Source organism: Schistocerca nitens, chromosome 2, assembly GCF_023898315.1.
Source record: "Schistocerca nitens isolate TAMUIC-IGC-003100 chromosome 2, iqSchNite1.1, whole genome shotgun sequence".
Taxonomy (NCBI): domain Eukaryota; kingdom Metazoa; phylum Arthropoda; class Insecta; order Orthoptera; family Acrididae; genus Schistocerca; species Schistocerca nitens.
The window spans coordinates 915,489,939-915,516,937 of NC_064615.1; the positions used below are offsets into that span (position 1 = coordinate 915,489,939).

The 26,999-nt window shown below is 44.8% G+C and overlaps 1 protein-coding gene across 3 annotated transcripts in view; it reads right to left on the reverse strand.

The window, feature by feature from the left end:
- LOC126237234 (Ig-like and fibronectin type-III domain-containing protein 1) overlaps window positions 1-23,002 on the reverse strand; it is a 1,152,289-nt gene extending 1,129,287 nt beyond the window's left edge. For all 3 annotated transcript variants that reach the window (XM_049947130.1, XM_049947127.1, XM_049947128.1), the window contains exon 1: window positions 22,770-23,002. The gene's annotated coding sequence lies outside the window, so the exon portion shown is untranslated. The remainder of the gene's footprint in view (window positions 1-22,769) is intronic.
- Window positions 23,003-26,999: the final 3,997 nt, after the last annotated feature.

Consider the following 26,999-nt stretch of genomic DNA (forward strand, 5'->3'; position numbering starts at 1 on the left):
GCGAAATAGGTTTGAGAGTGTCAGTTTGGGTTGTAATAATCAAAACAAAGGTATTTCTCATTGCAGTGAGATCTTTTCGCAAAATTTCAATCACTGGCTTTCTCCTCCGAATGCGAAAGTATTTTTGTGTCGCCGACCTAAATGGGGAGAAACGGACATCGTAGTAAAATAAGAGAATTCAGAGCACGGGAAAATTTAAGTGTTAATTTTTCCCGCGTGCTGTTGGAGTGGAACGGTAGAGAAACTGCCTGAACGTGGTTCGTATAACCTTTTTCCAGGAACTTAATTGTGAACTGCTGGGTAATCATGTAGATGTAGATGTACTGTCTAGTTTCTGTACTGTTTGGCCCAGTGATGACATGCAGCTTCATATGTCACCCATTTTCTTCCTTATTTCTTTCTCTTTACTTTATTTCTTATCCCAAGCAGTAACAACAACCTGAATGGTCTCTACAGTGACAACAACTGAGGGTCAACAAGTTAATGTCACAGACAGTTAGTGAAAAAGTGAGGACGACAGCTGCATTTTTACAAACAGGTTTACTAAGTTTAGAACTACGAAGACTTTAGACTGCACTGAACAACAGCTGTGTGTAGAAGATGAGTTATTGTAACTACATGCTTAATTTGTACGAAATTTGTCAGTATATAAGGAAGTTGCAACTATTTACTGATTGCAGATTTCGTACATCTTGCATGAGTGATGTTCAACAAGGCTACAATCTGACAGTCTCAATTTTTTTCGAAATTTGTGGTAAGGTCTTACGGGACCAAACTGCTGAGGTCATCGGTCCCTAAGCGTACGCACTACCTAATCTAACTTAAACTAACTTACGCTAATGACAACACACACACCCATGGCAGAGGGAGGACTCGAACCTCCGACGGGGGAAGCCGCGCGAACCGTGACAAGACGCCTGAGACCGGGCGGATACCCCGCGCGGCGACGTCTCAAGATCAGGTCATCCCGACAAGATGATGAACCATATAGTTACGACCACCGCCCACCACGAGATCGAATGCCACCTCGCCTATAAGAGGCGGAGAGAAGACTGGGGAGTCCTTCTAGCGGTGATACGGGCTGCAAATGACACAAGCGATTTTGACAAAGGGCAAAATGTTATGGCCCGGTCCCTGAGAACGAACATCTCGGGAACAGAGAAGTGGTCGGCTGTAGGCGTGCTATTGTGGTGAGCATCCATGGAGAGTGGTTGAAGAACAGTGAAACTATGACCAGACGGCAAGGCGTTGGACGTCCACACTTCCTAACACAATATGGAGGGCCATAGGCAGCGATCCGTGCCAGATTGCTGTCGACGCTGTCCGCCAGATCATGTGTGTATATAGAAAATAACTGCGGTCCTATCACACTTCCCTGGTGCACGCCTGACGATACCCTTTGTCTGCTGAACACTCACCCTCGCGGACAACGTACGGTGCTCTATTACCTAAGAAGCCTCCGAGCCGCTCACATACCAGGGAACCTATTCCACATGCTCGCACCTTTGTTAACAGTCTGCACTGGGGCAGATGTCAAAAGCTTTTCGGAAATCTATAAATATGGAATCTCCATTTTCCCTTCATTCATAGTTCGCAGTATGTCATGTCCCAAAAGGACAAGCTGAGATTCGCACGCGCCATAGTTCCTAAAACCGTCCTGATTTGTAGACATACGCTTTTCGGTCTCTAGGAAATTTATTGTATTCGAACTCACAATATCTTAAGAATTCTGCAGTAAACCAATATTACAGGTATTGGTCTATAATTTTGCAAGTCAGTTTTTTACCTTTGGCATATACAGGAGCCACCTGCGCTTTTATCCAGTCTCTAGGGAGTTGTACTCTGGACGAAAGATTCGCGATAAATGCAGGAAAAGTAAGGGGAGAATACCGTGGAGTAATCTTTATAAAACCGAAATGGGATTCCATCCGGACCTCGCAACTTATTTCTTTTCAACTCTTTCAGTTGTTCGTCTGCACCAGGAATGCTTACTACTTTGTTGTCCATACGAGACTCTGTGCGATGGTCAAACGACGGTATGTTTGTACAATTCTCCTGCAGAAACAAAGGCTAATTAGCTTCAATATCTTCCAAATCTACCTCCTCCATTAGGGTCACATACTATATGATGTGAAGCACCTACCGTTTCACCCTCTACTAATTTCGACGTTCAGATGCACGTAGCGTGGGTCTGTTACTACACCGCTCTGTCAGATGTCAGCGTCTTGACCGTGGGTCAGCTGTCCTTACGAGATTGAGTGAATGTTGCTGCTGCCCTCGTACAAAAGGAATATCACTGTAGACATCGGGAATCGAACAAGAGTCTCCCGAACAACAATAAAGATACTGAATTTTTATTTACGGTAGTGGACTCCAAGTAAGAGGTGGAAATACGAGATGTGTGCAGTAAGTAACGCAAGATTTTTTTATCGGCCAGTATGGATTTTAAAAAAATGCAGGATTTTCTGGGGAATATTGTGGAATATTCACGCTTAAGTTCCAAAAGTTTCATGAAGTTGCGGCAGGTGCGGCGCTACACCTGACCTTCGCAATGGCATCTGTAACGGAGGTACGTTCCAAGGACAGAGCTGTCATTGCGTTTCTTTTGGCAGAAAATCAGAGCATTCCACATATTGATAGGCACTTGCATAATGTCTACGGAAACATGGCAGCCTTCAGGTGCACCGTGTTTCGTTTGGCAAGACGTCTGTCATCACCGCAAGGTCGCGGAAACCTGTCCGATCTCCCGAGTTCCGGCCGACTGCACACAGCTGTGACTCCTGCAATGTTACAAGGTGCCGACACACTCATTTGAGATGGTCGACGGATCACAGTCAGACATACCGCTGCTTGACTGGATGTCTCTGTTGGTAGTACAAACATACTCGTCCATCAGTTGGCGTAATCAAAGGCGTGTGCCCGTTGTGTTCCCCGTCGCCTAACAGACCATAAAGAGAACCAAGTACCATCTTTGCGGAAGTGCTTGCACGTTACGAGGCTGAGCGTCACAATTTTTGTCGAAGATCGTCACAAGCGGTGAAACATGGGTTCATCACTTCGATGTGAAACGGAATACATCGAGTGGCACCACACCACCTTTCTTCCAAAGAAATACCTCAACGCCGATAGAGTCATGGCGACTGTATTGTGGGACTCTTAACGGGTTATTCTATTTGATGTCATCCCTCATGGTGCAACGATCATCTCTGAAATGCACTGTGAAACCTTCAGGAAATTGAAGAAACGACTTAAGCGTTTTCAATCACCACAAAAATGTAAACGAACTTTTCCTTCTCTATAACAACGCAAAGCCTCACACAACTCCACGCCCCCGAGAGGAACTCACGAAACTTCGTTGGACTGTCCTTCCTCATACGTCCTTCAGCCCAATTTCGAACTTTCTGACTGCCATCTGTAACGTCCAATTAATGATGATGTGGAGGTTATTGATGCAGCAAGTTGGTGTCTTGAAAGGAGGGTATAAGATGGACATCAACAAAAGCAAAACGAGGATAATGGAATGTAGTCGAATTAAATCGGGTGATGCTGAGGGAATTGGATTAGGAAATGAGACACTTAAAGTAGTAAAGGAGTTTTGGTATTTGGGGAGCAAAACAACTGATGATGGTCGAAGTAGAGAGGATATAAAATGTAGATTGGCAATGGCCAGGAAAGGGTTTCTGAAGAGGAGAAATTTGTTAAGATCGAGTTCTGATTTAAGTGTCAGCAAGTCGTTTCTGAAAGTATTTGTATGGAGTGTAGCCAAGTATGGAAGTGAAACATGGACGATAAATAGTTTAGACAAGAAGAGAATAGAAGCTTTCGAAATGTGGTGCTACAGAAGAATGCTGAAGATTAGATGGGTAGATCACACAACTAATGAGGAGGTATTGAGAAGAATTGGGGAGAAGAGGAGTTTGTGGCACAACTTGACTAGAAGGGATCGGTTGGCAGGACATGTTCTGAGGCATCAAGGGATCACCAATTTGGTACTGGAGGGCAGAGTGGAGGGTAAAAATCGTAGAGGGAGACCAAGAGATGAATACACTAAGCAGATTCAGAAGGATGTAGGTTGCAGTAGGTACTGGGAGATAAAGAAGCTTGCACAGGATAGAATAGCATGGAGAGCTCAAACCAGTCTCAGGACTGAAGACCACAACAACAACAACAAGACGTTGGCTCCGACGTGTACGAGTACAGTGATAACATGAGGGCATACAGGCCCTCTCAGTAAAATGGCACAAGGCAGTCACATTGAATGGTGATTATGTCGACAAATGGGGTTTTCTAGCGAAGATAGTGGGGAATAATATGCTGTGTTGTAATTATGATAAAATCATCATGCTTTCAGCAAAATAATGTGTTGCATTACTTACTGAACGCCCCGTCACAAAAGGACATGATTTACTGACAAATGATGTGACAGGTAGTTAATCACTGAACGAGTATTGATAACAGATTCGGGCCACATAAAACACACGTCACAATAAAGGATGTCCAAACACCAACAGCGCAAATGATCACAAAGGTGCCGAATGGCATCTTGTGATACACTATCCCAATCATCTTGCGCCTTTGTTGAATTTCGGCAATGGTTCTGGCAGGCTCAAAAGGCAAAAGCCAGCGGGACTCAAGCAACAGCAGTGTTTCTCCTGAAGTTAGCGAATAGTTGGATCTACGAAATATAGAATCAAGTTGATCCAAGACTTATTACGCCGGAAAGCCTACGAAGTCGCAATGAGTGCTTAATTGGCGAGCGATCTGGTGATCTTGATGCCCACGGTTGTTGTTGTACACCACGGAGAGCACTTTACGTAGCAGCAGCAGCAGCAGCAGTATGTCGGCGTGCACTGACCTACTGAAAAACCACATCAACTTCCTGTCGAAGTAGCACGGCTCTGTGCAATGTAACGGGCACTCGGTGGTTTACCCTGCAAAACACCAAATGTGACCGCGAGTCGTAGCTGCCGGCCTCACACCATGAAGCCTGGGATGAGATCTGTGTCTCTTGTGCAAATGCACTCTGAATAGGCAGCTCCCCACGTCTACCCCTTGTGCATGTACGCCCATCGCTCTCATGCACACCGAACCTAATCTCGTCACTGACGACAACAGAACACCATACCACTCTACTCGACTATTTCATGACACCGAAGCAGCCATGCATAGTGGTATCGTAGTGTCAGTGGTAGCCTGCACAGGCATTGTTGGTCTTAGTCCTGCTGCAAACGGCCGGCCGCTGTGGCCGAGAGGTTCTAGGCGCTTCAGTCTGGAACCGCGCGACCGCTACGATCGCAGGTTCGAATCCTGCCTCGGGCATGGATGTGTGTGATGTCCTTAGGTTCGTTAGGTTTAAGTTGTTCTAAGTTCTAGGGTACTGATGACCTCAGATGTTAAGTCACATATAGCTCAGAGCGATTTGAACCATTCTGCTACAAACTGACAGCTCCCAATGGTCCCTGATGCGACAACATGTGCCCGGATTTCATCACTGGATGATGTTCTGTCGGCCACCACTGCTCGCATAATGCGTTGGTTTTGACTTGCGATTGCACTACAAGGACGTCCAGATCGTGGTACACGAGTGTGGTAACTGTCCACATGCCAATGCGCAAAGCAGCGACACATCACCGATACGTTGTGCCCAGCATGTGCAGCAATCCGTCGATGGGTTCATCCAGCTTCCAGCAAGGCCACGACGCTACTCTGTTCAATCGGCTGAAGGTGTTCAACAGTACGTACTGTGTGGTTGTACGCTAGAAAGAACATTGCGTTCTTCACCTCAGCACAGTTACTGCCTACAGAGTCGAAACCGATGGCACAAAGATAGCACACCTGAGCGCCATCCAATCTCCGATGGCCGTGACAAATCAGTCACTAAACCTACAGCTCCTCATCCATAAAATTTCGGGCGTGCAGCAGCATAAATTCAACTTCTTCTTCTAATATTTCGGCTGAATACCGACCAGCCATCTTCAAAGTGAGCCGAGGTGACTGACGCTCCAGCGCTTGCTCCGTCCTTTTAAACCGGTGGACCACACCACTGCGCATGCGGCCACAGATGCACAAGTCGCCAGAGACGTTAATCGGCGGCAAAGAGGTACGGCATATGCATGGAAATAGATCTATGGTTGCGCACTCGATCCACACGGCGATATCGATCTATCACTGCGAGCTGCACCGTCGCAAGATCTTTGTGATTTTATTACATAAATTGCCGGATTCCACAATTTGTCCAAGCTGAAGCCGCTATCTCTGTTAATTAGATTCTTCGCCCACGGAATTTCAATGGCTTCCTTCACTACAGAGTCCCAGAAATATGAAGTCGAGGCTAAAATTTCGACGTTATCGTACACCACAGAGTGCCCAGTGTCAATACAGTGCTCTGCCACCGCAGATTTATGAAGTTGTAAGAGCCGGGTGTACGTCTGTGCATCTTTCATGGACAGTACGTGTCGTCTGTCCAATGTATGAACGACCGCATTCACAGGGTATATTGTAAACCCCAGGCTTCCGAAGCACAAAATCATCTTTAACGGAAACCAGGAATGCTGCTGTCCTTGGTGGAGGGCGAAAAATCACTTTCACTCTGTCCTATTTTTGACGATAGCCTTTCCACGTATGGCAGGACGGAGCAAGTGCTAGAGCGTCAGTCACCTCGGCTCACTCTGAAGATGGCTGGACGGTATTCAGCCGAAATATTACAAGAAGAAGCTGAATTTATGCTGCTGCACGCCCGAAATTTTATGGATCAGTCTTTGCGCCGCGAAAATACGAGGGCAGGTCAATAAGTAATGCAACACATTTTTTTTTCTGAAACAGGGGTTGTTTTATTCAGCATTGAAATACACCAGGTTATTCCCCAATCTTTTAGCTACACAACACTATTTTTCAACGTAATCTCCATTCAATGCTACGGCCTTACGCCACCTTGAAATGAGGGCCTGTATGCCTGCACGGTACCATTCCACTGGTCGATGTCTGAGCCAACGTCGTACTGCATCAATAACTTCTTCATCACCCGCGTAGTGCCTCCCACGGATTGCGTCCTTCATTGGGCCAAACATATGGAAATCCGACGGTGCGAGATCGGGGCTGTAGAGTGCATGAGGAAGAACAGTCCACTGAAGTTTTGTGAGCTCCTCTCGGGTGCGAAGACTTGTGTGAGGTCTTGCGTTGTCATGAAGAAGGAGAAGTTCGTTCAGATTTTTGTGCCTACGAACACGCTGAAGTCGTTTCTTCAATTTCTGAAGAGTAGCACAATACACTTCAGAGTTGATCGTTTGACCATGGGGTAGGACATCGAACAGAATAACCCCTTCAGCGTCCCAGAAGACTGTAACCATGACTTTACCGGCTGAGGGTATGGCTTTAAACTTTTTCTTGGTAGGGGAGTGGGTGTGGCGCCACTCCATTGATTGCCGTTTTGTTTCAGGTTCGAAGTGATGAACCCATGTTTCATCGCCTGTAACAATCTTTGACAATTGTCACCCTCAGCCACATGACGAGCAAGCAATTCCGCACAGATGGTTCTCCTTTGCTCTTTATGGTGTTCGGTTAGACAACGAGGGAATGTCAAGTTGAGCACTGAGTTGTTTGATGGTGATCCGTCGATCATCTCGAACGAGTGTGTTCGTACGCTCCGCCATTGCAGGAGTCACAGCTGTGCACGGCCGGCCCGCACGCGGGAGATCAGACAGTCTTGCTTGACCTTGTGGCGATGATGACACACGCTTTGCCCAACGACTCACTGTGCTTTTGTCCACTGCCAGATCACCGTAGACATTCTGCAAGCGCCTATGAATATCTGAGATGCCCTGGTTTTCCGCCAAAAGAAACTCGATCACTGCCTGTTGTTTGCAACGCACATCCGTTACAGACGCCATTTTAACAGCTCCGTACAGCGCTGCCACCTGTCGGAAGTCAATGAAACTATACGAGACGAAGCGGGAATGTTTTAAAATATTCCACAAGAAATTTCCGGTTTTTTCAACCAAAATTGGCCGAGAAAAAAAATGTGTTGCATTACTTATTGAACTGCCCTCGTATGAAGATGCAGTACAGCTCCTCAACATGCACACATTCTATCCAGATGCTACTCAACACAGTCTTTCTCGAGGGTGTACCTTTTTCTTTCTCTGCAGTGTATTTACGGACGTTGCGCAATAGCAAGTAGCAATTACACACGCCAAGTGATTACTGGGGGAGAGGGGAAGGGGGCTGAGGAGGGGATGACGGTTTCCCTGTCACATACTGTTTTCCCGACGACGAATTCGCGTGACCACGAAGCGTCTGTATCAGATGGTGTGTGTGCTGCGTGATCAACATGCGGCCAACAGGAAAACGAGCCAAGGTGAGCCGCAAGGTGATCACGGAGGCCGGGTGTCGGAAAGTCGGCAGCTCTCTTCCCACGCGTAGTCCTCCACCGGAGGAGGCCCGGCCTGCCAGTCTGTTCCGGGCGAGCGGTCGCAGTCGAAAGCGTCGCCAACCAGGGCGACGAGAAGCGAGAAACCGCACCGCACCGCACCGGTGACGCAAGCCGAGCTCGCGGACACGCCTTTTACTTTCCGCGCTTTGCCAAAAGCGAACTCCCAGGCCAACACTGTTGGCAGCCGCTACGCGCTGCGCTAACCTGTTGCGCAGTCATAGCCAACGCGAAAGACCCGCTCGTCTTCCGTTGTCACAATGTCACGACAGCCGCTGTCTCGTTCAGCCGGCTCCCTCGCTTCCCAAGTGAATCACTGGAAAGTACAATGAACGTGAATACGAGGGGCGTTTCAAAAGTCCGTGCAAAAATAAAAACTACTTACTTGTTTGGGGTAAACCTTTTTTATTTTTCGACATAGTGTCCTTTTAGACTTATACACTTTGGCCAATGCTGTTCTAATTTTCTGATCCCTTCCGAATAATAGGAATTGTCCAAGTCTGCAAAATAGCTATTAGTTGCTGCAATCACCTCCTTGTTTGAATAAAATCTTTGTCCCGCGAGCCATTTCTTCAAATTGGGGAACAAATAGTAGTCCGAGGGAGCCACGTTTGGTTAAAAGGGGGGATGTGAAACTAGTTGGAATCCTATTTCCAATAATTTTGAGACCACAACTGCTGAGGTGTGTGCTGGTGCATTGTCGTGATGGAATAGGACGTTTTTGCGGTCCAACCGCTGGCTTTTTTCTCGCAGCTCGGTTTTCAAAGGGTCCACTAACGATGAATAATATGCACCCGTAATAGTTTTACGCTTTTCTAGATAGTCGATGAGGATTATCCCCCGCGAATCCCAAAAGACAGTCGCCATAACCTTTCCGACCGAAGGAATAGTCTTCGCCTTTTTTGGCGCAGATTCTCCCTTGGTAAACCACTGTTCAGATTATCGTTTGGTCTCAGGAGTATAGTAATGTAACAATGTTTCATCACAGTGGCGAAACGACGCTTGAAGTCCTGCAGATTCTTCCTGAACAGCTGCAAACCATCCTTGCAACACTTCACACGATTCCGTTTTCGGTCAAGCGTGAGCAATCGTGCAAACCATCTTGCAGATAGCTTTCTCATGTCCAAATGTTTATGCAAAATATTATGTACCTGTTCAATCTCATGCACCTTAACTCTTCTGTCATCCATCACCATATCATGGATTTTATCAATGATTTCTGGAGTCGTAACCTCCACAGGGTGTCCAGAACGTTCAGCATCGCCACGGCTCCTCAATGTGCACACATTCTATCCAGATGCTACTCAACAGTCTTTCTCGAGGGTGTACCCATATGGCCTCTCCAAAAATTTTGAAACCACTGGTCAACTGTTCTAATCGAAGGTGCAGAGTCACCGTGATGTTTATCAAGCTTCTCTTTACTCTTCTGGGGAGTTTTGCCTTTCATAAAGTAATGTTTAATCACCACACGAAATTCTTTTTCGACCATTTTTTGACAATCACTCGACTTCCTTGATTCACACGAACGCTAAACAGAAATAAATAGACCAATAGGGCTGAAACTTGGTGTGCGTTCTTTCCAAAGGTGGGCCGGCCGCAGTGGCCGAGCGGTTCCAGGTGCTGCAATCCGGAACCACGCGACTGCTACGGTCGCAGGTTCGAATCCTGCCTCGGGTATGGATTTGTGTGATGTCCTTAGGTTAGTTAGATTTAAGTAGTTCTAAGTTCTAGGGGACTGATGACCTCAGATGTTAAGTCCCATAGTGCTCAGAGCCATTTTTCCAAAGATGCTACTAACTAAACATGACCTCGATATGCGCCGGTGGTCCCATCTGTCGGACTTTGCACGGACTTTTCAAACGCCCCTCGTACTTTGATCCCACCATTTCAATGAATATTCGTATAAATTTTAAAGGGGGATCAAAAATTTCCCGTTCGAATACCGTACATTCCAGAATCCGTACGGTAATCAGACAAAATTGCCGCGAGAATCTAGGCAATAATCGCAAGATACCCGTTTGCTAAAACACGACGTCCTGTTGTGTGAAGACGTCCGTAACTGCCTGCTGCATGTTCTCATCCTACAGGAATCGTCCACCCTTCAAAGTCCTTTTTAAGGGACTGAACGCCTAATAAGTGCATGGGATGGGATCACGACTATAGAATGGTTGCCTGTGTGTCTCCCACTTTAATTGGTGTAACTTCTGCGTTACGACATTTGCGATACGTGGACGCACACTTTTGCGCACCATTCCACAAAGATGGTTTTCGACAGACATGCTACGCCACACAAATTCTTCATTCTCCTATGAATGTATGCCGGTGTTTGTTCAAATGGTTCAAATGGCTCTGAGCACTATGGGACTTAACTTCTGAGGTCATCAGTCCCCTAGAACTTAGAACTACTTAAACCTAACTAACCTAAGGACATCACACACATCCATGCCCGAGGCAGGATTCGAACCTGCGACCGTAGCGGTCGCGCGGTTCCTAGACTGTAGCACCTAGAACCGCTCGGCCATATCGGCCGGCTGTATTGTACGTATTGTATGTTAACCGGGGACCTAGAAACGACGGAGAGGCTCCGTCCCCGCCGTAGCCGCAGTGGTCCACAACCCCACGACGACTACCGCAGTCCACTTCACCCCTCCGCCGCCCCACACCGAACGCAGGGCTATTGTGCGGTTCGGCCCCCGGTGGATGCCCCAGGGAAAGTCTCACACCAGACGTGTGTGGCCCCTATGTTTGCGTGGTAGAGTAATGGTGGTGTACGCGTACGTGGTGAACTTTTTTGCGCAGCAATCGCCGACATAGTGTAACTGAGACGGAATCAGGGGAACCAGTCCGCATTCGCCGAGGCAGATGGAAAAGCGCCTAAAAACCATCCACAGACTGGCCGATTCATCGGACCTCGACACAAATCCGCCGGGCGGGTTGGTGCCGCGGACCAGGCGCTCCTTCCCGCCCGGAAAGGCGCGCGTTAGACCGCACGGCCAACCGGGCTGGCTAAATTGAAAGTAACTCGAGAACATAACAACGTGAAGAAATTTCTTGCTTGTTCACGTGTCTGAAGCTCTTAAATGTAATTGGTTCACTGTAATCTGATGTGAACAGTCACACAACCGATGCTAATGTATTTGTACTATTTTGGTGCTACCCGAAATGTTGCATTAGAGACTGGTCTGTTAGCGAGAAAAAAATATAACGTTACTGCGTCATCAGCTTATTATCTGCCAATGCCAAGTATACTCCTAGCCGTTGCAGAAGCTGTGCTTGGTTGTGTATGGCGAGTACAGTTACTTTCGCTTGGTAAGCGTTGCGCGTTGTCAATCGCTCTGTAACCCTGTTATGCGATTGCAGGAAATGCCTTCACAGGAACATGAGACAGATCGCTGGTAACGGCACTAAGTCAATGAAAGAAAGAATTTCGCGAGTAATATTGAGGGCCATGAGCCGACCGGAGTGGCCGAGCTTTTCTTGGCGCTACAGTCTGGAACCGAGCGACCGCTACGGTCGCAGGTTCGAATCCTGCCTCGGGCATGGATGTGTGTGACGTCCTTAGGTTAATTAGGTTTAAGTAGTTCTAAGTTCTAGGGGACTGATGACCTCAGCAGTTAAGTCCCATAGTGCTCAGAGCCATTTGAACCATTTTTTTGAGGGCCATGCTTTCAAAATGATAACTGCAAGACGTTGGCATCTGAAAGAAAGGCTACAACACAATAGTAAGTAGGATTTCAATAACTAGCGTAGGGTAGACGAGGAAGACAAAGAGAGGTCATTTTAAGAGTTTTATTTGGAACCATTGACAGAGACATTATGAGGTAGCTGTTTCTCCACTAGAACATTATGAGGATATGCCAAATTGTAGAAGAGTCGCAGCATTATCAGGAAACTAAAACTAACCTCCGCCCGAACAGGCCTTGAAGGCCCAATGGTATCGACCGGCGGCCGTGTCATTCTCAGCACACAGGCGTCACTGGATTCAGATACGGAGGGGCGAGTGGTCAGCATACTGCTCTCCTGGTGGTATGTCAGTTCCGAGACTGATTACCACAAAACACAATCACAAAATTTATTCTGTCTTCGATAGTAAATTCTTTTCTTTTGTGAAAGATAGCAGATTAGACATGAGACCAACTGTATCACGTTGAACGTAACGAGAAATACGTATTGTTGACGAAAATTGAGAACAAACCATAACCGTCCAAACTCCTAGTCGCTTTTAACTACGATAAAGCTTGACGTTTTACACGATAGATCAGTGATGTCCAGGATTGTTGCGCAGAGGTATTATGTATACGGGCATACGATAAAGGGATAATCGTTCACTGAATCTTTACAACTTGAAATTCAGCCCAGAATTATCGAAAAAAATCAGAGTTTTGTGAGGAAATCTCGAAAACGTCCACATTTGGGATTATTGCTTTAAATGAAGATTGTCAGTCTTCTCCTGTTTACGCAATAAACAAAATTTACTAAGAAAAATTTCTCTACAGCAAATAAACTAACCAGATCGGAATAACATGTTTTGAAGCTAGTGAACATTGAAAGTCAGTCCAAAGATTAAAGTAGCCGCCGATGGATGGGGTTCTGTTACCGCAGGAATAATTGTGTTTGATGAATACTGGACCGCACGTGCATTCATTGGACATTATAGTGAACACATATATCACGCTTGTCAACAAAGCGCCATCATTACTCGCCTCTGAACTACTGAGAATAATTTCGTTGTTCACTGCTGACAAAGATCGCCGTAAAAAATACTATCACTCATCTTACCAGCAGAAGGTCGTGCTCTTCAAGTAAAAAAGATAGAAAGCTCCAATTGTATTCAGGTAGCAACTTGTCAGTCACTTCAGTGAACATTTCCTCACGTAGACCAGGACCGCTTTTCGCCTGTAAGAATACCGAAGCCTCCCCCCCCCCTCTCTCTCCCTCTCTCTCTACGTCTTTACCTCACTTACTGATCTGTCAGAAGTAAATGCGACGGTGCTGCCACTCGGGACAGGCCCACAGTTCACCTTGTCATCTAATAAAACTAAAGATATCAAAAAATTTGGCTGTATTATTACCACAATCGTTTTCATACTATTAGCTCATTTCAGTGACAAAGTCAAAATAAATGTGATCATAATGAAGCCAAGATCTTTTACTAAATTTGTGGCTGTGGTACACAACATGAAACTTACATACACATAAAGTTAGCGACCTGATATACTGTACCAGGTGTGCTACTGGCACTAACAGCGTAAATCTCTCTTGCAGGTGTCATAACCAGCAAAAAAAGTTTCGTTAGAGAGAGACTCTAGGTTTGTGTTTTCAGACACTGCTAGACTTCATTCGTTGCCTGTTCCGCGTACTTAACACAAATTATCTACATTTAGTTAGACTTCTACAGTCCATTGGATGTCTACGTCAATAGATGCTGAATAGCTCCGATGAAGGTAAATGGGAAAAGGAAGTGGTTGTTTCCTTTTTAAGAAACTATGCTTCTGATCGTCTGGTTCGACAAGGGAAATATAAATCAAGAAAGTTTCCGGAGTATGTTAAAAAAATTCAGAGTGAAAGAATAAAAATGATAAAATTAACTGATTGCTATCCTCTGTGAGAGTGAAAAAGAATCAGAGGAGCCTCTGAGTAGGATTACACGTCCAATGAGCACAGGATATGGACTGAAATTAGACAAAAAGAAGAGAGAAATAATGAGGAGTAGTAGAAATGACGTAAATGACAACTCTTAATATCATAATTCACGAAGTAGACGAAATGAAGAATGCTGCTACCTTGGAAACAAGTTAAGTCATTACCGACGAAATAATAAACGCATAAGAAGCGAACAAGCACAGCAAAACGGCAGTCCTCCTGAGATGAACTCTACATTGAAAACTGGCATTAATTTAAGGAAGCAATGTACGTCTGGAACACAGAAATGTATGGAAGTGACTCATGGACTGTGCGATTGTTATCATCGGAAATGAAGTTGTTCGGGATATTGTGTCAGAGAAGACGGCTGTAAATAAAATGCACTGATACAACAAGAAATGAGGTTATACATAGACCCTGCGAGGAGAAGAACGTGTTGAAAAACTGAGTAGGAATAACATCGTAAGACGTATTAGGAAATAAGGGTATATCTTGCATGGTTCTATAGGGCGCCACAGATGGCAAAAAACTGTAGGGGGACGGCAGAAATTAGAATATTTCCAACAAATAAGTGAGGGTTCCTTGGGTTGGGTTGTTTGGGGAAGGAGACCAGACAGCGAGGTCATCGGTCTAATCGGATTAGGGAAGGATGGGAAGGAAGTCGGCCGTGCCCTTTCAGTGGAACCATCCCGGCATTTGCCTGGAGTGATTTAGGGAAATCGCGGAAAACCTAAATCAGGATGCCGGACGCGGGATAAATAAGTGAGGACTTGTGTGTACTTGCATCTCTCAGACGAAGGGTTTGATGCAGGAGAGGAAATCGCGGCGTGCAGCATCATTAGTCAGAAGAAAAATAAGGAAAGCGTAATGCAACTCAGCCAGGAGGTAGGTGGTGGAGTGGTGAGGGGCTGGATTAGCTAATAAACACATAATACTTTAAAACACATTTATTACAGATAAAACTTCACAGAGGATAAACAGGAACGTAGGGACAACTGAAATTTATCACGTCCACAGAATTACAGAGGAAAACTCAATCGCAACCCCTCATTCAACCTTGAAACTCTTATTTAAGTTTGAATTCCAGCAAATTACGGCGGATACAAGGCAAAGAGTTTTTACGCTGACAAAATCTATTAGTGGCCAAAGTGAAAATGCAAGACACTAATAAAGTTAAAAACTAGTTCAGAATCTTACACGGCATTCTGTTAAATGACTTACTTTCTGAAACACTTAAAGAATTAAATTTTACACAACAGTAATGCTGCACAGTTTAATAGTAACAACAGACTTAGGCATCGCTGGCATCAGGTAACAGACGTAGCGGTAACAAGGGACCACTAAGATATGACACACATAACACTCGTCAGCCGCCAGTACGAGCTCCAGGAGTTAAAAGCATCATTATTAAGCTGCCTGGAACACATGAAAGAAACATAAACACGGGCTCAGAACAAATGGTTCAAAATGGTTCAAATGGCTCTGAGCACTATGGGACGTAACATCTGAGGTCATCAGTCCCCTAGAACTTAGAACTACTTAAACCTAACTAACCTAAGGACATCACACACATCCATGCCCGAGGCAGGATTCGAACCTGCGACCGTAGCGTTCGCGTGGTTCCAGACTGTGGTGCCTAGAACCCATCGGCCACCCCGGCCGGCTCAGAAAAAATGACCACACACAGTTTGAAAGTAACACGTTCAGGTTTCCCCAAATGAACAAAATTTAACTTCTTGAACTTTAGCAACTATCGTCCTTATTAAGGAAATCACTCAAAATAACCATTTAAATGTATCAACTGCTCCGACCATTGTCTTACACAATTAGGTCACTATTTAACCACTGACACTCTCTGTCACTCAACTTGCCCGCACTCAGCACACTTTAATTGCCTCACAGATATCAGGGCAAATTTTATCACAGACCAGTTGACTGCATTCAACTCCTTCCCGGACTCTCTTCCCTTATATTTCTGTTGGAAGAAAGGCTCACTGTGGCAGACAATGAGAGTGCGATATTGCTGGTAGGTTTCCCCACAAGAATAACAATTTCACAAGGAAATTTATCAGAGCACATGATTAAACAAAGGAAGTCTCGGTACAAGCGACAAAATGAAGACGGATCCAAAGGATGTTTACGATCCAGGTGAGAAGTCACCATCGCACTGCCGTATCACAACAGCCTTGGCTCCTCCCAAGGCGTGGAGTAGAAGTTTCCGGCCGCTGCGCCGAACACCAACAAACCCTATCGCCGTGACACGCTTCGAAACACCTTGGAAATATAGGCATGCTCTATTAACAACGAAAGAGGAGAACTTCAAGACCCTGTCGCATTACAACACATAATCAGATTGTAACACTTTTACAAACAAATGTGGCAAAATCTATAGTGCTTGGTAGTAATGTTGTATCATTCTCCTGAGCTCAACGTTTCATTCACCAGGGGGAATGCTGACTTAGGTGTTTTGATGGACAGAAGGAAGACATGGATGGTTGCAATTCGTGTCCTGGATTTGTCGCCAGTGTGTGCACTGGTGCAGTGCATAAACTATGTTTCATAATATATTTGGAGAAAACAGAATATAACAAAAAGAACATACCATAATATAGATCAACTGAGCAAGCAAGAGCAGTTTTAAAGACACTAACTTCATATTCGGAAAGATAGATTTTGCGCTGTACGACAATTCTGATGTACGCTTTCGTGATTTTCCTAAACAATTTCAGGCAAAAGCTGGGATGAGATACCCTCAGCAACACTTCACTGATCACCAGCCCTGTTCTTATAAAAATGGGGTACTTACACAGCGTCTCTGACTGTTGTAGGTACAAAAGAAAGGGGAGAGAAGAGAACAATGAAACAAGCTAATAACCCTAATAAATATCCGGAAACCAATGACGTATTCATATGGAGTGCATGAATTCCTTACAACAGAATCCGCAAGGATCCAAAATGAAGATATGCATTTGAGGGTAAACACGTTACAGCATGTGTTCCACATGGCCGTCGTTCTTGTGAAGGGAGCTTTCAGTCCTGCCTTACGTGTATGAGGCATGTTTCGACTACCTATTGTATCCTTAGTCGTGTATCCAGAGAGAAAACACTCCCCCCTCTCGCCCATCCCTCCCCCCAGACACACACAATAGCATGCAGGAAGAAATAAACGAACGATTAGAAGCATGAAAGGAAAACGAGTGGGCGACAGAATAAAAAACAGGGCTAGTGGCGAGAAGGGTTGAGTTAAAGAGCTAAAGAGTGAATTACAGAAACAATTCTGGAATAACAGTGATCCAGATACTGTTTCTTACTACGATGAGTGAGGCAACAGCTGTCATTGTTTAACCTCTGAGGATGTGATCCGTAGGTGGAGACTAAACATTAGTGGATAGCTCTTTATGCATCGACCACTGAGTTCACAGCCAGGGAGCCTCAAAACAACTAAGCGTTACTCCTTCACACATTGCTCACGTATGTGTCATTCAAGAAAGCGGTGCGGAAAATTTGCTTTCGAAGGCAGCTTGCTTTACTGCTGCTTGAACTAGAGAGGATATCATGGAATAAAAGAAGTGTCTATGTCATTATTGCACAGTGTGGTAGTCTACCTGGAGCGGCTCAGCGAGAACCTGAAGGTGATTGCCTAAAGCATGAATCAGCGCCTGATTCTCCGACGAAGACGTTTTGTTTCGTACTCAGCGCCAAAAACGTACTCAGGGCAAATGTTCGCCTTGCGGGAATTACGACATCCTCGAGCGCTCGCAAGTCCTCCGTTCAAGGACTCTTGCCGCAACCTGCACTTGTCACAAGGCTTTCCTTTGTGTGTGTGACTTCCAAGGTGTTAGCCCTGACTTTCAATAATCTGAGAACGAGATTGTTATATCGTTTAGCCGCTGGCGCAGTTCACGCACCGTAAATGGAAATTTCCCTTGTTTTTCAGCCTTTGGAATGTTTATCTCGCTTTCTCTGTAGGTTTTCACTGTGTGTCAGTGCGTCTACAGCATATTTTTTCGATTCTCTTTTTGATGCTTGATACGTGAAAAAATGGTTCAAATGGCTATGAGCACTATGGGACTCAACTGCTGTGGTTATAAGTCCCCTAGAACTTAGAACTACTTAAACCTAACTAACCTAAGGACAGCACACAACACCCAGCCATCACGAGGCAGAGAAAATCCCTGACCCCGCCGGGAATCGAACCCGGGAACCCGGGCGTGGGAAGCGAGAACGCTACCGCACGACCACGAGATGCGGGCTTGATACGTGAACAGGAAGGGATCCTTACACTGTGGTAATTTACAACATCCTTCTGTACGTAGTCTAGAAGGCTGGTAGATGTCAGCACACTGCAAACGTAAGACAAATATTACTTGTAAATCAGATAAAGAGCCACAGGTCACATACAATATTCAGAACATAGTTTCATTAGGAGCTACAACTAAAACCGGCTATCTAACTACTCCTTTATGAAGCGATCAAGACAGTTTTATAGTAAAATCTTCGCCGGCCGCGGTGGCCGTGCGGTTCTAGGCGCTCCAGTCCGGAGCCGCGCTGCTGCTTAAGTCGCAGGTTCGAATCCTGCCTCGGGCATGGGTGTGTGTGATGTCCTTAGGTTAGTTAGGTTTAAGTAGTTCTAAGTTCTAGGGGACTAATGACCACAGCAGTTGAGTCCCATAGTGCTCAGAGCCATTTGAACCATTTAGTAAAATCTTCAGTGTCGCATGTTCCGAGACTTTCCTGTACTTCAGAGAGGTTTATAACGTCAGTGGAGAAATTTAACACAACATGTTATTCGAGAACCTAGCATAAGATTCCACCGCCCCCCCCCCGCCCCCCCACACACACACACTTTAATGAAACCTAGAAATTAAAAAAAATTTTGTAGCCCCCTTGAAGAGTTTTGTCATACTACCAAGATCTATGGCAACTGCCAAGGAACACAGTCATCTATAGAAACTATCACTTGTCTGATGCCAAGGTATTGTTTGCCACTGAAAGCTGCCGGATGAATGTTTGCAGTAATGCTTATAAACTGCTTGGAAAAAAAAAGTGAAGCTCCCAGAAAGGGAGGAGGAAACGAAATGAAACTTTACGAGCTGAGAGGGTTTGAGATGTTATGGCGGTGATTACAAAATCGAGTCAAATTTGCAAAGAACTTGCCAGACCGAGGGCACTTACCAGTATGGTGTTGGACCCGATCTGACCTTGATGGATGCAGTGATTCCGTTGGGAAGGATATCAAAGAAGAAGAGGTCCTGAGGCAAGCTGGTCCACAACTATTGGAATTTATTCCTTGATAATGGCACTAAGACAGTGTTGAAGTTCAAGCTGGTCGTCCAGATATCCCTTTAGGGGCAGATCTGGGGAGCTTGCTGAAATTCGGAATACCTCAATATTCCGGAGACAGTTCATGGAGATACGTGTCACTTGTAGACGAGCATTGTCCTGTTGAAAAATGGCACCGCGATACTGCCATACGAGAGCGCAAGACGTGCGTGGCTTATCGTTGTGCCGTCAGAGTTCCCTCAATCACATCCAGCAATAACCTGAAGTCATACTCGATGGTTCTCTATACCGCGACACCAGGAATAATGCTGCTGTGCCTCTCCAATACGTTTGAAGAATAGGACCTCTCCCCAGGCTATATTCGCCAGAGATGGTCATCTGAGGGTAGTGCAGAAGTGCGATTCATCGCTGGACGCAGTGCAACGCCATTAATCATCAGTATATGCTTCCAAGCTAAGGCACCACTCCAAAGGCAGCTGTTTTTGTTGTGGTGTTAACTACGGCTTATGCTCGGGACGGTAATTCCTGAATCCAGCTGCTGCTTTTCTCCTATCAGTGATACGGGGTAACACAGAATATTGCAGCGAGTCCAGTACTTGTTCTCAGATGGCAGACGCTAATGTGAAGGGCTTGCGATGTGTTTGATGCAAAATATGCCGATCCTCCGTTGCGGTGGTCAGATTTCGTCGACCTGAATCTTGATGACTAGTGTGTCTGCCGTCACGTTCCCGCGCAGTCCGATATCAGAACACTGTCACATCCGAATACCCCAAAAACCTGGATGCTGCACGAACCGACCTGTCGTCCATATGGAGAACCACAATGATGCTCCCTTAGAACTCTGTCACATGCTGATCCCACTTTGTCACACTAGTATCCAGCATTGCCGTGTACTTGACAGTAATTAATCAACGTCTGACGCTGTTCACTTGCCTTATATATACAACCAGGCTTGTCAACAACACTTTACACGAAAAGTAGTAATTTACTCTGACAGCCGTTCCACTTGTCACAACAAATTGCAGCTGTAATCACATGAACACCCATCGGTGGTATGCAAGAGTACGACGTTACGCTGTCGTCCGAGTATGTCTTCTGGACAGTTCCCTTTTTGTCAGGCCTTGTACCTGGAAAAAAGTACCCTTGGCGAAATTACCATACTCATATAGTGGCTAAGTATTCACGTAAATAACTTTTTCCTTTTTACCACCACGGAAACCCGTGTTCGTATTTTCATTCATTTATTTGCTTTCAGATTACTGCGAATATATCTAGCATTAATTCCACCAAATTGTATCTTCGCACATTCACGTATTCAAGGATGCGGTGACGCTTCTAGTAAGGCAGCGAGACAGTCTTCTTGTTGGTGCATCGCTATGGAAGTACCGGGATAGGAGATTCAGTTAGTGACTGTAGAATTCAAATCCGCATCGACACATTACGATTCAGGTTTTCCATAGTTCCTTACACCACATGAGAGGCATGGTGGCTTCTTTGAAGGAACGACCGATTTCTTCCCTCGGCCGTCTAAGTTAAGCTCCACTTCTGTTTACCCCGCTGTCTATGGGACATTAAATTCTTTTCTCCTAAATAACGATTTACCATATTTACGAACAGCTGTTGTACGTTGGGGGTGTATGTTGTAAGTACAACGCCAAGAGTTTTTTACAAAGCACTGAACTATCGACGTCAGCTTGGACTACAGCGATGTAGTTTTTACATAAGCGTTAACTGTAGCGTTTACAGTCCCAACATTTGCGTCACTAGATTGATTTAATATTTAGCGCTAATTGTATAGAACTGACACCGGAAACGTTTCACAGATCTTTTATTTGTTGCAAGTTTACATAACACTGCTGATACGTGTTATTAGGTTAGTAGCAACTGAGGAATTATAATAACCTCCGGTATAATATTCTCTTTAAACACACAGTGGCGCTCTCTACCTCTTGATTAACAATATGACCTACTGTAACAATATTATTAAGCCATAACGTAAAAAAAGCACGGTAATACTGATATCTATTGGTTCCAAATGCAGAGAGTTACCTCATGAGATAAAATGTATCCTCAACTGAAATTTCACTAAATCTAAAAAATACGGATCATTAAATTAACACGTATAAATTAACACGGGCTTTGGGTCGACTGGGACACAGTTCTACGAATGACTGATTATTCTAACTCTCTCTGCTTTGTTAAGATTGTAAAATTTCTTCAGTAGTAATCGGAGGTCAGTCAGTCTAGTAATCTCACTGCAAAAATTTCGTTCAAAAACAAACATAAAACACTTAAATTGATCCGAAAATGAAATTTTTCTCTGCAGCGCGGTGTGCGCTGATATGAAACTTCCTGGCAGATTAAAACTGTGTGCCGAACCGAGACTCGAACTCGGGACCTTTCCAGGAGAGCTTCTGTGAAGTTTGGAAGGTAGGAGCCGAGGTATTGGCGGAAGTAAAGCTGTGAGGATGGGTCGTGTGCTGTGCTTGGCTAGTTCAGTTGGTAGAGCACTTTCCCGCGATAGGCAGAGGTCCCGAGTTAGAGTCTCGTTCCGGAACACAGTTTAAATCTGCCCGGAAGTTTCACGTAAATAGATGTTTTTGTATTATCAACGTTTGTTTACTTAACCACTTTGTCAAACAGTTTTGTGTGTTCATAATCTGTATGGTCCTCAGCTGCACATTAATATTTCATGAATTTTCGCTGGGCACAGTCACTAAAAAATCGTTTCATAACTGTTTTTCTCGACTTTTTTGTACGTAGCTCGTGGTCGCTGTGACATAAATTTATTTATATCAGTATCTGCAAATTATTGTTACTTAATAATTTTATTATTTTACAAACAGATTTAACGAACATGAAAAATATGTAAATAAATAAGTAAAGTCTCACTACCTGCATGATTGGCAATAAAGGTAGATAAAAAGCAATAACAACGGATTAATAGCGTAGGTATATTATGGTTTCAGTTTTCAACACCTAAATGCCGCAACAATCACTTCCGGGACACACGCAACCGAAACGTGCAGAAAACGTTTGGTTTACCTGCGGATGTGATTTTAAACACACAAGACGCGTCGCGAGAAATTACAGTCACATAATGCACTGATTAGTATTGACAGCCGGTTTCGTTCCGTTTCCCTTTATTTGTCACCACGTCGACGAAATTTCATGTCTCTAAGGCAGCTCCATGTACCATGCTGCACGGAAGGCGTGCTTTCTAAACGTAAAGGAACGTCGCATTGCAATCCAAGACTGCACCATGTTTAGTTCATGGTAGGTTAATCATAACATTGTAGAAAATTCTAACGACGAAGTGGTGTACTTGTGATGGCTTTGCTGTTGTATAGAATGGAAAGAGAATGGCAGAAAATAATATGAGGGCTTCCGGAATTTCCTGTAAAAATAGAGGACTCACCGAATGTTACAGCTTTTAGCTCTGGGAAGTAAAACACAACAAACGTCACGGCGACAACCGACGTGTCAGCTGCGTCCCGGGCAGAAAAGGATGACAGGTGTGTCCACGTCCGCCGGCAGGCTGAGGCGACGCACGCGAATCCGTAGTAGCCCTGCGCTCAGTTGCGCTTGCCCTGCCTGGAGCCGACACCGCGGTAACGACAGTTGGACGCACCTCCTAGCGACGCGCACCGCCTGAGGCACGCAAACAGACTGACGCTGGCTGGCAGTCAGCTGGCGAAAGCGAGAGGGCTCTCCCTCCCCCGCCCCTCCCCCCCCCCCCCCCCACTTGCCGCCGACGCCGCGGCTGGATGTGCGCGCGGAGCTGCTCGCGCCCCGACACTGACCCCATTCCGCAGTCTGAGCGCGTCGCGGCCGCGCTGGCTCGCGCGCCAGCGATGCACTCCCTTACCTGCCGACTCTTCCTGATTTCTCGTCTGGGGCCGGACCGATCTGTTTACACTTGTCCGGTCACGCGCGGCGCAGGTCACTGTCACGTTTCATTAACTAGGAAGCGAAAGGACGACATCAGGTACGCTCAGCGCATTTGGTAATCTAGAGCAGGGCTTCCCAACCATTTCAGCAGGCGGACCCCTTATTCAGTCGAAAATCCATGGCCGACCCCTAGTCAGTCAAGAGCACAGTAACTTTAAATTTCAGAGCGAAACCCATGGGAACTGAGAGCTTCTTAATGGAAGTGCCATGTTCCCAATGACACCCCCCCCCCCCTCGAAGTATCAATAGTCTTTGGTTTAGAGATGAATGAAAACAACTTGAAATTAACGATACAATTTGAATTCCCACTGTATCCAGACACTTACTGGTGGATTTACTCACTTTGTTCAAAACACTATAGCCTGATTAAAATTACTTGGTAATTGAAATTTCACACGATGGAGCTGTCTTCCTCCTAGAGCAATCAACGTCACGTCCAAACTGTTCGCTGTTGACAAGCTGCCGCTCATGGTCTGTTCACTTCCACTATTTGGCTACTGCTGTGTAAGGAGCATGCATATTTCGTAACAGTTGTGTGTGCGTGTGTGTGTGTGTGTGTGTAGTTTTTTGTGAAATCCGAAGAAAAATGTTCAAATGTATGTAAAGTCTTCCTTTGGTCGTCCTCCCTCCTCATTCATTTCAACTGGAAACTTCCCTTGTTGTGAAGGCGATGGAGAAACTGCACCCTTCTTCAATGATCCTGACTTCAGCCACCGCTCCATGTTAGAAGTAATAAACTGATCAAAAATCGACTTATGAAATAGCTAGTGCACTGACAAAGCAAGTTTAACATTTAATGATGCCTGGGGCCGCATACGTGCTAGCGAGCGCTGTGATTGGTCGACAAAGCTCGCTCCGCGCATGCGTAAAAGGTTTCAGCGCATCTAGCGCCGTGAGCCGGCGCACAAACGACCCCCGTACTGTTGCGAAACAGTGGATCAGAGAAGCCGCATTCTCCGGCACTAAACTGTGTATACGTTCTCACTTAGGAGCCGCAAAGGCTGCTTGGGGATACGACCTGAAGAAAAAGTACACATGTTTTTCACACGAAAAAAAAATAGTTATGAATTTGATTTTCACATTTTTGTTCAATAATTTTACTCGTTATTTTAGACGATTTGGTGAAAGGTGGCCGCGGACCCTCTAGAAAGAGCCGGCGGACCCCTAAGGGGTCCGCGGACCACAGGTTGGGAAGCCCTGATCTAGAGTAAAGATCAGGTGCACTGATAAGTGCCCGAGAACTTTGTGACTAGCGTGTTGCTTTAGTAGAATGGAAGAAGTCAAAGAGCGAGCTGCCTGTGGCCGTTAACAAATGAATGCGTGTAATGAGAAGTGGACAACGAAGAAATGTTGACTATAATGCACCGCAGATTCTCTTAGTGGTGTTGGCAATGAAAACGAAAGGAACAATTCGAATAAAACCATAGCTTCAATAGTGAAAGTGTCTCCACATACTCAATATCCACTACAAAACAAGAAGAGAGAAGCTTAAGATTTGACATCACGTCGAAGACGAGATCATTCAGATTAGGCGTACTATGGCTGTCTTTTTATTGTACAGGGCGTAAATTTTAAGTTGACAAACCACAATAACTCGAAAAATAAGCTTCACACGAAAAAATGTGTAGAATCGAGATTGGATTATTTTCGAGGGGGACATCTTCTGGTGCTAACATTAGCCCGCCACTCCAGCCTCCTGGGGATGGGGCGGGAGGCAACTTTAAAATTTTAAATGGGAACCCCCATTTTTATTGCAGAATGAGATTCTACATAAAAAACTACGTACATTTTGTCTTAAACATTTCTTTTCATTCTTGGTAGTTGGCTCTGTAATTCCAGAAAAATCCATGTTGGAATTAGAGTTTTACAAATGTTGACCCAAATATTAATTTTTTCTGCAGATTCTGATTGGGTCAACATTTGTAAAACTCTGATTCCTCTCTTTCAAATCCCACTCTATGGAAAGAGAGGGAGAGTTATAGTTCTAGCGAATCAAAATTTACGAAGTAAATAAGTATTTTTTATTTATCCGTAACCATTTTCCAGGCAAAAATGAGAACATGGATTTTCTTGAATTACAGCGCTAACTACGAAGAAATAAACTAATGTTTAAGCAAATTGTACGTAGTTTTTTTATGTAGAATCTGATTCTGCAATAAAAATGGGGGTTCCCATTTGAAATTTTATAGTTTCCTCCCGCTCCACCCCTAGAGGGCTGGTGTGGCGGGCTAATTTTAGCACCAGCAGATGTGCCCTCGAAAATAATCAACTCTGGATTCTACACATTTTTTCGTGTGAAGCTTATTTTTCGAGTTATTCTGGTTTGTCAACTTAAAATTTACTCCCTGTATACTAGCTGTTACCTGCAGCTGCACTCGCATATCAGTAAAATGAAATGACGTGTGTGGAGGGCTTTATTGGCTGGGAGACAACGTTCGGCGACTTGTGGATCAAAGACGGGAAAAGTATGAGGAGGAAAACACACATACTCAGGCGCAAGCGGAAACAACTGGTCCGCACTGGGAATCGAACCTAGGACACCACGGACAAGGGCCAAACCACTCTCCTCAAGACGACTAACACATGACTTACGAGTGTACGCGTCCTAGCTATAAGTGACTCATGATCCACTGCAGTTACAGCGGAATAGGTTTATGACTGATATTAGTAAGGAAATATGGACTAAACATGTCCAGGATTCTGTAAGCATTGTATTCATTACGCTGTAACGTGTCAAACGATAACATTTTCACAAGTATAATTAAGTTCAAAAGTTAAATAATATGTAGCTTTTTCGAAGAGTAATTATTGTTTCATATTTAGCGTTGTATTCTTCAAATCAAATGTTCTACATACTTTCTAAAGTAGGCTATGTTCTTCCTTAGCGTTCAGGCTATCTCCGTACCAGATTTCATCAAAACACGTTCAAAGATGTAGTCGTGAAAGCGTAACAGACTGAATTACTTTCGCATTTATAATATTAGTATGTAAGTGTGGATTTCTGTCCCACATATAATAATTGCGTGTGTCTTCAATTGCTACCAACTCATCATCAAATAATCTGAATAAGTTACATGGTAACTTATGAATCAAGAGGCCCCGAGAGTCGCTCACAATGGGTACCACTGAAGTTCGCTGATGACGATTATTTGGTAACAGGTCGAAAACGATAATTATATCCTTGTTTTGGCTTAAGGTTGAAATGTGTGACAGACTGCCTATTGACAGAACGGTTACAACTGTGGTGCTGTAGTGCAGATGAAGTAGAAGTGCGACATGTGACAGTTAATGAATGCTTAAAAGTAGTGCAGAATCAATAATGAAGCCAGTGTTAATTTCAATGTGGTGCTGTCTGGCTTAATATTATTGCCAATGGAAATGAACGGGAGGGTTTTAATGAAGCCCGTAGCCTGGCAAATGAAAGTGGCTCCATGCACTCAACAGCTAAAGTGGAAGGGTGGGCATGAACTCTGCAGTTCAGAAAATGTCGAAGAATGGTTCACTAAACCCGCTACCTGAATTATTCCACTTGCCTTTCAGACAGAAGAGTGCGTATATATTATATATTTGGTTGGACGAATATTCTGTGCTGTGGATAAGAACAGTGCGGGCCAGAATATCCATTCTCATTTTATCTCTCTGTTTCATTCGATTCAATCCGACATTTAAATTTCTGTGGACAGTTTGAGAAGAATTA